Consider the following 11,241-nt stretch of genomic DNA (forward strand, 5'->3'; position numbering starts at 1 on the left):
TGGACCGCTATCTGCCCTTTGCGTGTGATAAGTCAGTCTTCGGTGAAAAGTGGATTTTCAGAAGAAAAAAAAGCTGTGTATGCCACAGTCCATTCAGACTCACAAACGTGCAGACAGAAGAATAATGGCTACATACAATGAAGTCTTTAAAAAGTAATACAAAAGCTTTTCTTATTATCTAAAGCCAACAAGTTTGAAATGTACTGGAGTTTTGGCAGACATTTAGTCAACATTGTTCAAAAGGACAGTCCTCCTGTCCTCTCACTTGCAAATGGCCCTGTGTAGGAAATGAGCAGATTGTTATTTCACACTTAATAATGTTGCATGACTCCATCAAACTCTCACAATCTCCAGAGATAATTTAATCACCCAATGCCAAACTGCCACGCCACATTTAGGTGTAATTTTCATCCGTGCAATGGTAATTTGTTTCAGTATTATGAATTAATTAAAGTCTAACAAAGACAGAAGGCTGCAGAATGTCTAATCAGCAGGCCCTTGACAACTGATTGATTCTCTCTCCTCCATATTTGTTCCATTCATCCGTTGCTGTTATTGTCTTTTTCATCACTTTTGTTGTGTGTTGAGTTTTATTTGAGTCAGCCTGTTTTGTTAGAATTTGATGACCCAGAGATCACTGACCCACACAAAGACTAAAATCATCAAAACAATATTTGTGTTTTGACATTTGGTCCAAATTAAGCCAGAGATTTTGGATGGTGTCACACCACCTGTTTGGTGCAGACCTGTGAAATTTTCACTTTTGTAAGAGAGGTGTAGAAGCTGCCATAAACTGCTGCTTGGATCAAAAAGCTGATTTTTGGATGACCAAAAGAGACAGTTTTGAGCTAGATCTAGTTATACCTGTTTATTTATAGTCAGAGATTATGTCTGGTGATGACTAGGACTTTCTTAGGGCCCCGTCACACCAGAGCATGAATGAGCACAAATGCCATACAAACAGCCAGAATTCAATTCGCATTCGCATGAGACAGACATTCGTACAGCTGTGTATGAATGCTGTACGAATATCCAGAATGTGTTTCGAAGCCACCTCGAATGATTTGCACACATTCGGAGTACAGCAGCTCCTGAATCCAGGTCAACTACCCAGAGTGCAGGTCAAATGTGGACACAACACAGCACAACACATGAAAAAATAAAATGTGGCTCGAGTCCTCATTCATACGGCATTCGGGCTCTAGTGTAACAGGGGCATTACCAATTTCAGGATGTATCAGGAAAGTAAGCTGCTGTCTGTCACCATTTTGGTCTACCCCAGCAAGAAATTACAGTGGCTCATGAGATTACTGCAGTCTTTGATAATATGTAGAAATGTCCAGCAGGGTGAAAAACCCCTGCCTGTATTGTTGGTAAATCCACTTATTAAACTCAGAGTCTGAGGCTCTGAGTTTGTCAAGAGTTTTTAACGCAGCATTGATGGATGCTACAGCCCACGTTTTTCACAGTTGCGTTTGATGTAAACACATAATGGGCTGTGCACACCTGGAAAACATAGAGATTGCATTGAATGATCTGTTTTGTGAAAGATATTGATGATAGTCTGTGAATAATGTGGTGGTGGTTTGATTTTCAACCTGACTGAAATTGTGCCCGAATGGGTGGGACCTTACTGGACAATGACATTCAGAGGCAGATCAAAAGGTCTGGAACATTCATAACCACTGTAACAGGGGCAGACTCAGACAGGAAAAAAAAAATCCCTCCTTTTCCTGTTTGGCAGTGCGTCGCCCAAATCTCCATTATGAACAAGCTGCCCCTGAAAACAACCCTATTCTTCTTTGCCCCATCTGATTGGTTTCCTGGAAAAGGCACTGCCATGATGACACCAGCACCATTCAAAAAAGTTCAGAAATTGTCAACTTACAGCACACAGGGCAGACACACAAAAAAGGCAGAGCGCTATGAAAAAATATGCTGGGTGCAGCACTTTTTTCTCTCAATGTCTGCATGCACTTCATTCTCACTTGGAGCAATTGAAAAAGATTTTGGCGCATTAAGAAAAAAAAAAAAGGAAAAGTGACATGGATACAGGACCTCCAGTACAGGGTCATGTTTTTTTTTTTTTTTTTTTGATGGACTCCAGCTTGATCTATTTCCCCTCTAGCAATGTATAGCATTTACAGTTATATGTAAAAGTTAGTGCACCCCTGATGATTTCCATGATTTTCCTTTATAAATCATTGGTTGTTTGGATCAGTTAAATATATCATATAGCAGACAAACACATTGATATTTGAGAAGTGAAATTAAGTTTTTAGGATTTACAGAAAGTGTGCAATAATTCTTTGAACAAAATTAGGCAGGTGCATAAATTTGGGCACCCCAACAGAAACAATACATAAATATTTAGTAGATCCTCCTTTTGCAGAAATAACAGCCTCTAAATGCTTCCTATAGCTTCCAATGAGAGTCTGGATTCTGGTTGAAGGTATTTTGGACTATTCTTCTTTACAAAACATCTCAGGTTTGTTGGTTTCCGAGCATGGACAGCCCACTTAAAATCACACCACAGATTTTCAATAGTATTCAGGTCTGGGGACTGAGATGGCCATTCCAGAATGTTGTATTTGTTCCTCTAAATGAATGCCTTAGTAGATTTTGAGCAGTGTTTAGGGTCATTGTCTTGGTGAAATATCCAGCCCCGGCGCAATTTCAACTTTGTCACTGATTCATGAACATTGTTCTCAAGAATCTGCTGATATTGACTGGAATCCATGTGACCCTCAACTTTAACAATATTCCCAGTACCTGCACTGGCCATGGAACCACCTCCAAATTTTACTGTAGGTAGCAAGCGTTTTTCTTGGAATGCTGTGTTGTTTTTCTGCCATGCATACCGTCCCTTGTTATGACCAAATAACTCAATTTTACTTTCATCAGTCCACAGCACCTTATTCCAAAATTAAGCTGGCTTGTCCAAATGTGCCTTAGCATACCTCAAGCGACTCTGTCTGTGGCGTGTATGCAGAAAAGGCTTCCTCTGCATTACAGCAACATACAGCATCTCTTTGTGCAGAGTCCGCTGTATAGTTGAACGATGCACAGAGATACTATCTGCAGCAAGATCATATTGTAGGGGTTAGCTATGACTGTTCCCACCATCCTTCACTTCAGCTTAACTGAGATTTTTCTTGGCCTGCCACTTCGGGCCTTAACTAGTACTGTGCCTGTGGTCTTCCATTTCCTCACTATGTTCCTCACAGTGAAAACTGAGAGCTGAAATCTCCGAGATAGTTTTTTCTATCCTTCCCCTAAACCACAATGTTGAACAATCTTTGTTTTTAGGTCATTTGAGAGTTGCTTAGAGGCTCCCATTTTGCCACTCATTAGAAGAGATGCAAAGAGGGGAAACATTTGCAAATGGCCACCTTAAATACCCTTTCTCATGATTCGATTCACCTGCATAAGGAGGTCAACGGTCAATAAGCTTACCAAACAAATTTTGTGTTCCAATAATTAGCGCTAAATGTATTCAAATTAATAAAATGACAAGGGTGCCCAAATTTATGCACCTGCGTATTTTTGTTTAAAGAATTATTGCACACTTTCTGTAAATACTAGAAACTTCATTTCACTTCTCAAATATCAGTGTGTTCGTCTGCTATATGATATATTTAACTGAAATTTCGGATTCAGACAACCAGTGATTTATAAAGGAAAATCCTGAAAATTATCAGGGGTGCCCAAACTTTTGCATACAACTGTATATGCACCCTCATCCCGATGCACATGCACACTGCTTACAGTAGTTGCACTTGGTCAAACTATGTACTATACCACTTTGTACTTGTGTCACAATAATTCAAACAGGAATGTGTGCTGCGTTATTGGCTGAAATTTGTTGTACTGTTGATGTGTTGATAGTCTTAAAACATTCGATGTAGCATCTGCTCTCAGCTTGTGCATGTGCATTTTCAGTAAAAGTGGCCGAAATAAGCTTCCTTAGGAGGGTGATTTCACTCTATAATAGAGTGTATTTTACTCTAATTAGACTGGGACCAAACGTTATCCCGGCAGGGTATATGTTTCTCAGCAAAATTTACTGTGTGGACATACCTGGAATACCTCCTGGTATTCCAGGTATGTCCATCTGGGAGGAGACCCAGGGGAAGACCCAGGACTAGGTGGAGAGATTATATCTCCAGATTGCCTGGGAACACCTCTGTAGCCTCAAGTCAGAGGTGGTTACTGTGGCCCAGGAAAGGGACGTTTGGGGTCTCCTGTTGGAGCTGTTGCCCCTGCGACCAGATCTCGGATAAGCGGTTGAAGATGAGTGAGTGAGTGAGTGAGTGAGTGAGTGAGTGAGTGAGTGAGTGAGTGAGTGAGTGAGTGAGTGAGTGAGTGAGTGAGTGAGTGAGTGAGTGAGTGAGTGAGTGAGTGAGTGAGTGAGAGGATTATAACCATTGATTCAACAAAGAATTCAAGCCGTATAGCAATTACATTCAATTTATTGTGCCAAATTCCAACAAAGCTGCCTCAAGGTGCTTCACATGGGTGACGTCTAAACTTCTCGACACACCTGAACAAGCGCACAGGTAACAGTGGTAAGGAAAAACTCATATATACATGTACATAGAGAGAGACAGATGGACATACTTCTCTAAATAGACAGTGATACAGACATATTGATTGAATTTTTGTTTAATTAATTGTTGAAATCCTGGCCTTGCAAATTTCTGTAGACTGGTTTTACTTCAATGTCGTTGTAATTCCTTTCTGATATTTTATGATCTAAAATTTTATTATCTGATCTATTTTCATTTGTGTTGTTTTATTCTCTTGTTTTAATGTACACTGTATGTGTGTCTTTGTTTGGAGCAGAATGAGTGTTCTGATTAATTGTCTTGACAAGAACGCTTGAAAAAGAGATTTTTAATCTGAATTAGGTTTTCTCTGGTTAAAAATCAAGAAAGAAAAAAGAAACATACAGACACACACAACTGAGCATGATGTGCTGGATTTGTTGTTCTTCCACATTTTGGGGGCTTAAAAATGCAAGGCCAGTATTGTGTATGGAGTGTTGAAGATATGCTTCATAGCCAAATATTTCTCAGAAATGTATTGTCCATGCCCTACGGTTTACACAAACGCAGTTCTTCACCGAGTGCAGTCAGACTGGTGTGCAAAATTGAGATGTAATTTTAAAAAAAAATCTTACCAATCCACATAAGCTTTGTGTGGATATGAAGCGGTAAGCTTCAATGGTCTCAGATGATGCCCACCCAGAAGAAGAAAAAGTTGCAGTTCCTTGACTGGCCACTTGAGGCTGGCTCCAAAAGCAAGCAGGTTCCCATACAAATCCATGTTAAAATGTGCAACTATAGAACAGAAATAAACATGTTTACAGCCCGGCCTAAAAAGTTATTTTAGATAGTTACTTCCTCCATCTCAACTGGATGTAGGGGATTTTTTCTAACTTCTTAGCTTAAGGCATTGTAAGCCATAAAGTTATGTATAATTAGTGGCTTGGCAACTTTGAGTGACAGTGGCTGACCTCAGCTTTGACTCTCAGGATTTTTTTAAAGAATGGCAATTCTATGAACACTCATGAGTGCATGCATTGTCTGAAGTTCACTTTGTAAGATGGAATTTTAAAAACTGTCACCGATACACCAGATTAATGTAAGTGAACTTCACTGTGGTCAAGACTCCTTCATGCTTCATTTATGTAAACAAACAGTCCGACTGTTGCTGCTCACATTCATTCATATATCCTTTACATTGGCATGGTTGTTGAGCAAAACATTCACTAGAGGAAACCACTGTAGGGATAGAACACTTTCACTGAGCAAAGGGTGCAATGTATTGTAGACCACCTCTGAGTACAACATTATGTCATCTACCTTTCAAACAGCCACAAAAAAAAGGCAGACCACAAGAATTTCATTATCAGTGTCAAGTTGAGCACAGATTTTATTTAAAGGAGCAGCAGTCACAGACTGCAAATTTTAAGGATGGGGTGAGTCTTTATTTGACTGTTTGTGAGCCAAATGTGTGGTGGGCTGAGGTGGAGAGTCGGAGCATCATGCCATCGTCTCTTTCATCCGGCTGCTCAACTCACTACATCCCACTACAGCAGCAGAGGCACAACATGGAATTCAATGTTCACTTCAAGCACAGAAAACTTTAGTCTAGGACAGTAAAAACAGTTATCTATATGATGTACCGTGGCAGACAAGGTGAAATACCAATAAAGTAGACATTGTCCAATGGAAGGGAGGTAAAAACAAGTTTACTGTCCCAGAGATATGATGTGTAGTTCTAGTAGTTGGCAACAGGCTTGGGGCTTGGTGGTTAACAGGCAGAGGTCATGCACACAGGTGATCCGTTCAACAGGTGGATCACTCAGATCAGCAGAGAGCAGCAGAGACACAATTTATGCTACTCCATATCCACAACTCTGTAGCCAAGCAGAGCAATCTGCGTCATTGTGAAACCCTCTGAGCCCTTCTCCATAGCCTGATGTGCACCTCCCAAAAATCGTAACTACACATCAAGACGACATGCATAGTTAATTTTGTTTAGTAAAAAATATTCTGCCGAGATAAACGGCAAAAAAATTTATCTTTATTACAGATAACCAGTAACCGATAACTTTTGTTCGGACGCAGCCACATCAGATTACACTGTCGGCCTCTGATAAATCACTTTCACTTTGACTTTTTGCTGCTGTACAAAAAAAAATTAATGAATAAAAAATAAACCCCAAACACTGTCATCATGTTTCAAAAGCAGTAAAACACAGTATTAGAAGTCACAGTTTATCTCGGTATTATATACACTGTCATTTACGAACTAAAAAGCTGCTGCTTTTTTTACACGCTTTCAACCCTGTGGTTTAAACAACCGAAATACGTCCATTAATGCATTGATTGGCAGAGTAAAAGACACATAGTAAATATAAATTCTTATCTGTTAGTTTCATTGGAATTAATCTGAATAAATAAGCCACATAAAGAGTCCTGTTTTTTAATCCAAAACAGTGCCTAAACGTGAAGAAAAGTCCCTCTGTACACACAGGTGCGCCGTGAGAGCTCCTCTCCCCCACCGAGTCTTGGCGATTAAATTACAGCCACAAAGAAATAAAATAAAATAAAATAATGTTGAAATTAGTCTGTTTTGTTTTTGTGTCAAGCGGACTCACTCACTGTAACATCCAAAGTGAACTGAACTACACTACCCACAATGCCCACTGTGTCAAACGGCCAATCATGTTTTGCCCTTAATGATGACATCATCAGCAAGCGACAGGCAGCCAGTCTGCTACAAACACACAACAGACGGACTAAAATGTTTGATTTTAGGGTTTACAAACGTTTTGGACCGTTAAACTTTGCTCACTTTACCAGCAAAAAAAATGTTAGTGGACTGAAAGTTATCTGAACTAAAATTATCGGAAGATAAGTGATCTGATGATGATTTTAAAACTTATCGGAAAAGCTAATCTGCTAGCAAAAACATTAGCTTTGATAATTATCTATTATCGGATTATCTGAACTGTGCCCACCACTGCTGCAGGGCTACATATAGACAAACAAACACATTCACACTCACTCCTATAGTCAATTTATAGCTTCCAAACCACTTAACCTGCATGACTTTGGATGTAGGAAAAAGCCTGAGCACCCAGAGGTTTCCTCTGGGTGCTCAGCTGAGGCACCAGTGCTAATCACCAAGCCACTGTGCCGCCAAATGTGAACATGACATTCGATATGTTCACTTTAAAAAGACATTCCTAATTCACGTTTGGTTGTGTAAACTGCATCACATGTCAGTCTTCCTTGCAGCTGCTCATGCCAGGGGCCCTAAACTTTGTTTGCATATACATGCAGGCGCCGCAGGGTACCTGAATGCGTCCTTTTCACCCCTAAACATTCACTCAGACGCTTGAAAAACATACTATACAATAAATCAAGGCTCCAACATGTCACAGTCGCACACAGACAAGCCCTTCTCACGCACTCATCAAACGTCAGGTGTTATCTGTTTTCCTGATCTGTGTGTCTGTGCAGTGTGTGTATAGCTTCTATGAACTATACACACACATAGAAATGCTCACACCCACACACGCTTACAGTAAATATAACAAATGCTTTCTCATCAACCCGTAAGAATGTACCACACATCCAGTCATCGCTAGTATAAATATTTATCCTGCACGCTGCTGATATTCAGGGGGAGAGACAAAAGCTTCCAGGTTTGACAACGCACAAGTAAATGAGCGATAAGTAATGCTGCTGCAGCAAATACATTCTTCAATTACAGAAATCTCTAAAGTTCAAGAGTATCCGTAATAGCGATTATGTGTATTCAACTGCAAAGGGTTAATGCATAGGCAGATAGCTGTGGGTGCATTCCTGTACCACAGACTGAAAGAGAGAGAGAGAACAGCGAGAGAGAGAGAGAGAGAGAGAAGGAAACAAACAGGGCGGTGAATAAGAGAGAGCAAGAGATAAAACAAGGTAATGAAAAGCTGGGGTCAGTGTGTGAAACTGGCGGAGCCCAGATAAATCAGCTCTATTAAACAAACATTCACTGACAGGCACCAGGGTGTGTTTGCGTGCAAGTTTATTTTGGCTCCGCGAGGCACCATGGGAAATGCAACAGGGTGCGCCACCAGACAAACACAACATCATAACCTAACCCTCCCAATGGCCTCTATGTAAAAGGTCAATTCACCCCAAAAATAGTTTGATGACCCATAAAGTTATCCAACCATGTCAATGGTTTAGTTTGATTTATACAGATATCAAGGTCTCTGTTATTAACCCAACACAATGGAAGAAGTACGGCCTACAGAGGTCCAGAGGCCCATTTCTGCCAGTGCTTCATACCATAGTGTGAAGTGGAGGAGAGTCTATGACCCCCCTCGATGGGATGTCATTCCATCACAGGTTACTTCTCCAGGCAAGGCCAGTACTCATTTACAGGGAGATGGTTATTTTCAAGAACACAGAAACATAGCGTGATAGGGAATTGAATCCAGGTCTGCATACAATCCAGTGGAAGTATAGAGAGTTACATTGTTGGTGCAACAATCATTAAAACATTTGTAAAATCTCAACTACTTTCTATTCTCTTTGTGTTTGAGGGTGTTTTCACACAAGACAGTCCAGAGCGAGGTTTGAACCAAGGTCCAAGTGTGTATACATTTGGTCCAGCTAATTTGGCTTCACATGGCAACGCTGCGGTTGGACTAATGAACTCTTCATGATGCACTTACATCCTGACCCCCCCAATACTTGACATTGATTGGTTTGTAGATGTGTGTGAGCATCTGACATCAGCTTGTTTTCAATTTGGTCAGTAGTTCCATTTGAACCCACACCAAAAGAAGAACTGCATATCTAATTTGCTTTTCCATCTACCAGATACACAAAGTGCTTTACAATGATGCCTCACATTATCTCAGTTATGTTTGAATGGATAAAATAAATGAACAGATTCCTTTTGTTGTAACTACACTATTATTGTTAAGGTATTTTTACCAACAGCAGCACTTGATGTCACTTGCTGCCAGAAGTTGCCAAGAATGAAAGGATGTTTTATCTTTAATGAGGAGAAAAAATGGATAGAAACAGAGTCACCTAGTTTTAATCAGGTAAATTCATTTACTTATTGTCAGTTTCTTTTGTTCTTCACTTGTTTAAAAGGTGACAATAACCTGCCTGAATTTACAGAATTGTCCAAAATTTTAATTTGTTTAATTGTTGTTAATTTTATTCCTGAAATCCGGAAATCACAATGTATGATTTTTAATAATTTATTTGTATGTTACTGCTGCAAATAAGTATTTGAACACCTACCAACCAGCAAGAATTCTGGCTCACACAGACCTGTTAATTTTTCTTTAAGAAACCCTCTTATTCTGCACTCTTTACCTGTATTAATTGCACCTGTTTGAACTTGTTACATGTATAAAAGACACCTGTTCACACACTCAATCAATCACACTCCAACCTGTCCACCATAGCCAAGACCAAAGAGCTGTCTAAGGACACCAGGGACAAAACTGTAGACCTGCACAAGGCTGGAATGGACTACAGGACAACAGGCAAGCAGCTTGGTAGAAGACAACAACTGTTATGATTATTTATTAGAAAGTGGAAGAAACACAAGATGACTGTCAATCTCCCTCGGTCTGGGATTCCATGCAAGATCTCACTTTGTGGGGTAAGGATGATTCTGAGAAAGCCCAGAACTACACAGGAGGACCTGGTCAATGACCTGAAGAGAGCTGGGACCACAGTCACAAAGATTACATTAGTAACACGTGATGCTGTCATGGTTTAAAATCCTGCAGGGCAGCAAGGTCCCCCTGCTCAAGCCAGCACATGTCCAGGTCCATTTGAAGATCACCAGTGAACATCTGGATGATCCAGAGGAGGCATGGGAGAAGGTCATGTTGTCAGATGAGACCAGAATAGAGCTTTTTGGAATCAACTCCACTTACCATGTTTAGAGGATGAGAACAACCCCAAGAAAACCATCCCAACCGTGAAGCATGGGGGTGGAAACATCATACTCTGGGGGTGCTCTTCTGCAAAGGGGACAGGGCGACTGCACCGTACTGAAGGGAGGACGGATGGGGTCATGTATTGCGAGATTTTGGCAAACAACCTCCTTCCCTCAGTCAGAGCATTGAAGATGGGTCATGGCTGGGTCTTCCAGCATGACAATGACCCCAAACACACAGCCAGGGCAACTAAGGAGGGGCTCCATAAGAAGCATTTCAAGGTCCTGGAGTGTCCTGGCCAGTCTCCAGACCTGAACTCAATAGAAAATCTTTGGAGGGAGCTGAAACTCCAAACCTGAGAGATTTGGAGAAGATCTGTATGGAGGAGTGGACCAAAATCCCTGCTGCAGTGTGTGAAAACCTGGTGAAAAACTATAGGAAATGTTTGACCTCTGTAATTGCAAACAAAGGCTTCTGTACCAAATATTAACATTGATTTTCACAGGTGTTGAAATACTTATTTGCAGCAGTAACATACAAATAAATTATTAAAAAAATCATACATTGTGATTTCCAGATTTTTTTTTTTAGATTATGTCTCTCACAGTGGACATGGACCTAAGATGAAAATTTCAGACCCCTCCATGATTTCTAAGTGGGAGAACTTGCAAAACCGCAGGGTGTTCAAATACTTATTTTCCTCACTGTTGATAGATAGATAGATAGATAGATAGATAGATAGATAGATAGATAGATAGATA

This window comes from Thalassophryne amazonica, chromosome 3 (genome assembly GCF_902500255.1).
Source record: "Thalassophryne amazonica chromosome 3, fThaAma1.1, whole genome shotgun sequence".
In the NCBI taxonomy this organism is placed as follows: Eukaryota; Metazoa; Chordata; class Actinopteri; order Batrachoidiformes; family Batrachoididae; genus Thalassophryne; species Thalassophryne amazonica.